Here is a 7,915-nt window from a genome sequence, read left to right as displayed (position 1 = left end):
ACCGGGTGATTTGAAGTGAATCACCAACTCCCGAAAGAAAGGTTTGCTCCAGCTCACACCTCACCATCGCACATGTGGGGGTTCTTTAACGTGCATGGGGTGTGACTCCCCATACACGGGACCTCCATTTAACGTCCTATCCGAGGGACGGCCCTAGCCGAAGCTAGGTACTCATTTTCACCAGTGAGTATAGTGAGGAAAGCCGTGTAAAGTGCCTTTCCCAAGGGCACAAGATCGGTAACACAGCAGCTGGATTCGAACCCGCAACCTCTCGGTCACGAGGCGAAGGCAGTACCACTGTGCCACGCGGTCCCATTTTGAAGCCAATGTACATAACTTTTATAAATTCATTATGTACCGCGGATACATATGGTAAGATGAGGCCGTTCTTATAACAATTAGCCAGAATTCATAGGACCTCATGATCAGGACCTCAGTGAGTAGGGTTTTTGTGACCGTGTGGCAGCAAGCCGATTTCGTACAGACGACGGCAGGTATACGACAAATATCAAACATGTAACAGCGCAAACTACACGCCCCTGAAAAATAATGATGTGATCATGAATGACCTTAAAATGTTCTAAGGTATAGACCAAAAAATATCAATAGCCAGCCTTGTTAAAGTATCGGGAAAAATTCAGCTGTACAGTGAAATTTGCCTCTCATCGGAGAACTACTGAACGAACAATGTCTTTCTATAGCCTCCTTCACCGGCCTCTCAACACATAAAACTGGTGTGGCCTAAACTTGGATATTCTGCAACAGCATGGGGCCCATATACGAAGAAAGACAAGGATAAACTGGAGATGGTTAAGAACCATGCTGCTAGATTCTGTACAAACAACTACAACGGGGATACTAGTGTTACCAAAATGAATATGAAAACATATCTGCAGTGGATGTCGCTGAAGACAGAAGAAAAATATCCAGACTATGCATGATGTACAAGATGACCAATAAACTGGTAGATGTACTAATTACTGAGTATCTTAAACCAGCTCAGACAAGAACAGTTACATGCCTTCAAGTACCAAAGTTTTCAACCATGGATTGATGTGTTCAAATATTCCGTTCTTTCCAAGAAATACCCCTTAGGGATCCTGAGGGGAATTCGTTGCCATCAAATGCAGTAGGCGCATCCTCACTAGATAGCTTCAAACAACATTTACAGTCAGATGTGCAAAGGTTAGGTGTGACAAGTTGTTCAGTGTAATATAACCTGCGAAGCTGGCGTGATACGCCGAAGGGTGGCTATTTAGGCCATATTGATACAGATACAGATTCGTTTTCTTTTACGCTGTCATCAGAAAGAACAACAATACTTACATCCATGCGTTGTAATCTAAGAAATAAACGGATTAATTCCAAGAAATAGCAACACAATATTTCATTTCTACAAAATTCATGCAATCCTAAGATGATATAAAGAACAACACAGCATTCCTTACCTTCTCACAGGCGTAGCCGATGACCGTATCGTGTGGCTCTGACCGAGCCTCCTGCTGTTGGATCAAACCCCCGTGCGTATATACTTTTCCGAAGTGGAAAACATACAAAGAAAATGTCACGAAAGGGAAATGGTTTGTGTGTCTATATCTTTAACCACAAGTGTTGACATATTGGCAAACCTCTTACATTTTTTAGGTTCTAACGTTAAGGAAAATCTGTAAACACTTGAAAACCTTATTTGATTTGATAACATACTATTAGGTTCGTTGTCACCTATAAACTGTGCTGCATAATATGCAAATAGACAACATTCTGGCCCATAGAGGAAATCCGAATACCGGACGGATTAAAACGGTTTTTACAATATCGACATTTTTATCGAAATTTATTTCGATATTGTAAAAACCGTTTTACTGACGTCCTGAATTAATTACAGTGTAATGGTGCCACTGTGGGTATTGCATGAAACTTGAACCATTATTTGTAGAAATTTTATTAATGGTTTGTGTTTACTAAGTTATCGTAAGATTTGATATGTCCAGATGTTTCCAAAAAGAGGGGTTACACATGTACATACGTCTTGAGTACCATGAAACTCGTTTACGTCACGATAGAAGCCAGGTGTTTGCAATACAAAAAATACAAAAGTGCAATAAATGGATTTGAAATATGCAGCCAGGTCCAGGGTACCACCGCCCTCCTAGTAGACAATAAAACTCACCCTTTGAGCAGTTTCTACCTGGTGTCAGATATGTAATGATATTCCATGAAACAACTGTATGCAATGACAAAGATGACAAATGGATATGTACGAGTAAATATGATAATGGCCTACGTTTAAGGTATCAAGGCTCTTGTCACCAAAGTACACATTAATTCAATGTTTGAGTGATATTTGACTAGGGCTTCCCCTGTCGAACAGTTACGGATGCAAAATGGCCAAAAGTTCACACAGTAAATACTTATTGTCTAATACTTGTCACTATTTAGTTTTCTCTTCAGTCGTCCAATTTTACATTAAACATTACATTTGACATTCAAAACATGTAAAAAGGCTATTCCCTTTTGCAAGTTGTTGTTTGAGTCATGCCATTGCAGACACTCTAGATGCTTATGGTGCTGCGTGCACTGTGATGACTTTCGTGCCACCAATGGAAGAATGAATGTTCTATTTATGTACTTGTATGCATAACGTTATCACTCTGAGACAATAAATTTTTATATGAAATGTTAAAGTCCAGACTTTGTAATTTGTATATTAAAACTTCCTTTCATAATTTGAATATTGACACCAATAAGTTAATCCTATCCATGATTGGTTACAGATAGATATATGATAGCGGCCTACGTTTAAGGTATCAACTGAAGGCTCTTGTCACCAAAGTACACAGTAATTAAATTTTTGAGTGATGTTTGCAAACCTATTGTACAAAGTGCGGCGATATGACAGGATCAAGATGTCTAAAATATCAAATGTTATAGTACTGATACAAATTTTACGATATGTACCTACGCTCTAAATATGAAGCATGCAAACAGGTAGCGATGTAAGAAAGACACCTGTTGTCAGTAATTGGCCAAGGCGTTTAGCGAGTAAGAAGACCCCAGAATAAAAAGAAAATTTCCTGACGTCGAAAAAGACAAGGATAAGTAGCTTTTATAAGCGACCAACGATTTGACAGATCGTTCAAAGAATTTCAGAAATGACAACGATTTCTTTAACGGTTTGTCTGTTTTTTTCGTCTTTAAAGTCGTATTTTAAATCTCACGTCATATTCAAGTTGTAAGATTAAGTGTGCAAACAAAATTCAATCTTGCTCCTCAGCGTACATTCTAGTTCATATTGATATGTCTGGCTTGCTGTTTTACCTAGAATTTGTCATGTAACTTTGTTTGAAATCAATTTGTAAGTAATGTATACTTATGTATATTCAACCGGTATTACCAATTATTCTATTAAGGGAAGATTTATTACACAAACGTCACATGATTTGACAACACTAAGAATCTAAGAAACACATCTTCAAGAATTAGGGATTCTAGTTGTATTTCAGATTTTGGGTGTCCCACTAGAGGTATTTTCAAACCATATTTATAGACCAAGCATAGGAAAAGTAACATAGGTTTCGAACGAACGAAATATTACTTGTGCTATGGGCATCCACTGATTAAAGTACAGTGCCTGCACCGCCAGTTTCTTATATAAGATTCCAGATAAAAGTGTAGGAAAATCTTGAATATGCTTTTTCCAGGGTAATTAACCTAAATTGATATAAGGTATAATTGCATATCGGCTATAGTTCATATTTGTAGGGGCACACTCAACAGATGAGCTAGTCCGTTCTCCGACCACGAGATAGAAGCTGCACATAATATTTACATGTTTCTTCTATCAAATGATGCTCATATGATTTTGAGTGCAAATGATATAACATCCATCTCTTTACGCTTCATGTCCTATATACGGAAAACCTAAATGAGCTATAGATAAAGACCAAAATACAACCCTTTATCTGGCAACATAGCACCTTTCACATGATGTCTGTGAGCCATCTCTGTTTTGTTAGGACTTGCCAAACAGTTACGAACGCAGCGCAAAAGGCCAAAAGTTCACACAGGTGCCCGTTTCATCTCACAAGACTTATCATTGAATACTTGACACTATGTAGTTTTCCCTTCAGTTGTCCAATTTTACATTAAACAGTACGTTTGACATTCAAAACATGTAAGAATGCCATTTCCCTTTTGCGAGTTGTTGTTTGAGCCATGCCATTGCCGACACTTCAGATGCTTGACAATGTGTTGCTGTGTGCACAGTGATGACTTCCCTGCCACCACAATGGAAGAATAAATATTCTATTCTTGTATATCGATTAGCGACACTAAATTTCTCTGAAACAACAATGATAAAATGATAATGACTCATACGTGGGGTGAATTCGCAGCCCGAAAGCAAAGTTCTGTATGTACGTAAAGTGCTACGCCTCGTCTGCGTGCTCCCAAATCCGTTGGATTCCGTACGCTTTCGTACGGAGGAGGTACTTACCATTTACGGAACCCAAAACATTACCCACATTTTGGAAATTAGACAGCACACAGTTGCACGTACGGCGGGTTGTGCCCTTAGCTTTAGAACATTTGTCATACCTACTCAAGATAAATGCAGCCTATGTTATAAGTGTAAGTATGTAGATGGGTGTCCGAGTTGCTTTGCGGTCTTAAAATACAGCATTTGTCCGCGACCTCCGTCCCCAATACTTGTATGTATGAAATTACGTATATGGCCATGACAAAGAAGACAGACGTTACGTACAGTTATGTACGCCGGCTTGTTGATTGTCTGAAGCAGACGTCACGATGGCACGAAGGTGCTCGAATGAACATTACCTTGAGAAACCAGCCAAATATTATAAGGGACAATAAATGATTGTGATGACACCATCCATATGGCCGTGAACAATTTAGCTTCACCAGGTTGGTAAAATATTCATATAGTAATGTCCTTCGAACACGACCAAGATAGTTCTTACTTCCAACGTTTCGGTGTCTTTCAGAGGGGGATACAAACTGAGTCATGTTTGGGACGGCATTCTTGCTGCTACAGCGCCACCTACATCGGCTATAAGTAGCAGGGAGAATCAGATCCAGTCATTCTACCCTGATGATGGTGTCTGACATACATCAAAACGTTGGAAGTAAGTACTATCTCGGTTGTGTTTGAAGAACCTTACTATATGATTAAAAAAAATGGGTTTAAGATTCAGTCTTCATAACATTTTAGCCTGAGAAATCACTTTCAGTACAACTTATCGTCTATATTGGCAAAACAATGGAAACATTAATATTCTATCTTGATACCACGTTATTTTTCTCGACTTATCCTAGACCCAGCTATACTCGATCGATATCACTTTCACTTTTCACTTTCACCTAAGCAAGACTAATCAATGTTTTCCGGGAATTCCACACACTGTTGCGTAACAGCTACAACGGGCTTGAATCTGAGAGACACAGTTGCAACAAGAAGCCAATAGTTGTCTCCTTTTCGACATACATACATACATAACCTTTACTACGTATTTTGACTGGATGGACCTGTCGGCCAAAGCCGCTCTTCCGAGAAGTCCAGATGTCTGCTTCAGACAATCAAAACGCCCACGTAAGTAAACTATCTAATCATTGTTTTTCCAGGTACTGACGGTTTTCCCAAGTACTATGGCGTACCAGCCACACCGAGCTCGAATCTGGGAGATAGAACTGCAACAAGAAGACTGAGGACAGCCCTTCCTGATTTCCTACCAAGAAAGTAGCAACAGATACAGATGCGAACGAGCGTTACATTGACAAAACTAAAGGTCTGTCACCGGAGGTCACCCTCCCGTCACAGACCAACAATATTCCAGGTATTGAAGGGAAGGGCCATAAATATCAGTCCCGGATTACGTGTATTTGGTAAGTGTCCAAAGGGCTGTAGTTAGTTTCCTGTCTTCCAGGTATTGAAGGGAGTTGCGAAGGGTCAGATATATCATCTAGAGTCGGTGATATACGGATGACCTGTTATGTATTCGTCAATAAGGAGGCACGGTTTCCAGTTAAAGGCAAGAATACTTGGAACACAGGAAATACTTGGAACACTCCCGCCCACACGCAAACGAACGAAATAGATCATGATACCTTCACGTGAATAGAGGGCGTACCTATGATTTTAAGAAAGCTTTAACCAATGCGAGCGCTCTTTTCTTCTGGTTTATTTGCATTACAATATCTGACAAGTACTTTTAGACACACCCAGAATCTGTTCAGCGGCTTTAAATTGAGGCAAATTCCTGCACAAACCCCAGTTTCTCCGGAAATCCGAAGCTATCCAGACTGCGAACCGTCGTCTCTGACTCGACAGCAGACAACCTCAGCGTCTTCTTGGTCGATATCATCCTTACTTCAGTTTACCAACTTGTAAGTTTTCTTTATGTCTGTTACCGAATTACTTAATAAATAATAATACAATCTGGTGTATTTTGCCAGCCAGTAGGTACCCAATGTGTTGAGTAATGAGGCTGATTAACGTGGTCAAGGCGCCTCCTCGAGCACGGGACCCCCGTTTTACGTCCCTGCAGGAAAACGACCTCGTGGAAAGCTTCGTGAGGCGACAGCAATCCGGTCGTCCTTGGTTGGGGGACTCCCATCCAAGAACTGACCGGACTGTCGCGTTGCTTAACTTCCGAGATCGAGTATCCAACACGCCACACGGCCGTAGCTGGAGTCATTTTTGTCGCGTTCTGAGCTATTTTTGGTCAGGCATTGAAATGTGTTGCCATCATTACGGCCTGTGCGACGGATGCATTTGAGGTGCAAAATACTTTTTGTCATGCGGTAGTTGTCTTTCTCTGACTTGCAAGGACCTATTACTGCCAACATTTAAAGCTAAGGGCACAACCCGCCGCACGTGCAAATACGTGCTGCCTACGTGCCCAAACTCTTGCAATCTTTTGGGATCCGTAAGGGGTAAGTACCGCCACCGTACGAAGTCGTAGGGAATCCGACGGTTGTTGGAGCACGCAGACACGCCGTAGAACTTTACGTGCAGGCAAAATTTTTAGCCCACCGTACGAGCGAGTACGGACGACACGCCTGCCCTGTACAGCCTGATCGTTTTCAGACATACGTACGCGTGGCGGACGTGGCCTCTACGTACGGGCAAATTGCGCGTACGGCGGGTTGTGACCTTAGCTTAGTATGTAACAGAAGAAAGTGACCTTCGGGTGGTATCGTGGGCAGTAAAGCCTGGGGCACAACCCGCCGTACGTGCAAATACGTGCTGTCTACGTGCCAAAACGTGGGCAATCTTTTGGTGTCCGTAAGTGGTAAGTACCGTCTCCGTACGAGCTCGTAGGAAATCCGACGGATTTTGGAGCACGCAGACACGCCGTAGAAATTTAAGTGCATGCAGAACTTTCTCTGCGTTCGGGCTTCGGATTCGCCCCAACAACCCCCCACCCCGACGAGCCAGTGCGGGCGACGCGCCTGCCCTGTACAGCCAGAACGTTTTCAGAAATACCTGGCGGACGTGGTCTCCCGAAAAAACGTACGGACAAATTGCACGTACGGCGGGTTGTGCCCCAGGCTTAAAAATGATTGTCGGGATTGCGTGGAGCTCTCCCCTACGGTTCGTCAAAGCGCGAAGCCCGTCCTGTCCTTGTATTTTTTAATACTCTGTATGCTAATTACGTTAAATTGCACGGATTTGTCGTTTTGGTACAGTTGGTATTGTAATAATGTTTTATTTATTCATTGAACGGGTTGGTTTTTCTGTTTGCATGCTAATTATGTTATATTGTGATGCTTGCTTTTATTTTGTAAGGATTGGTTCTTTTTGTATAGTTTGACGTCATTACTGTTTTATTGTAATATAATGATAGCATTTCTTAACCCTGATTTGTATATAGTTTTTTGTTTCAGCTGCGTGATA

Source organism: Branchiostoma floridae, chromosome 10 (assembly GCF_000003815.2).
Source record: "Branchiostoma floridae strain S238N-H82 chromosome 10, Bfl_VNyyK, whole genome shotgun sequence".
NCBI classification, from domain to species: Eukaryota; Metazoa; Chordata; class Leptocardii; order Amphioxiformes; family Branchiostomatidae; genus Branchiostoma; species Branchiostoma floridae.
The sequence above is the reverse complement of the archived record's forward strand: the minus strand, read 5'-3'. Positions refer to the sequence as shown.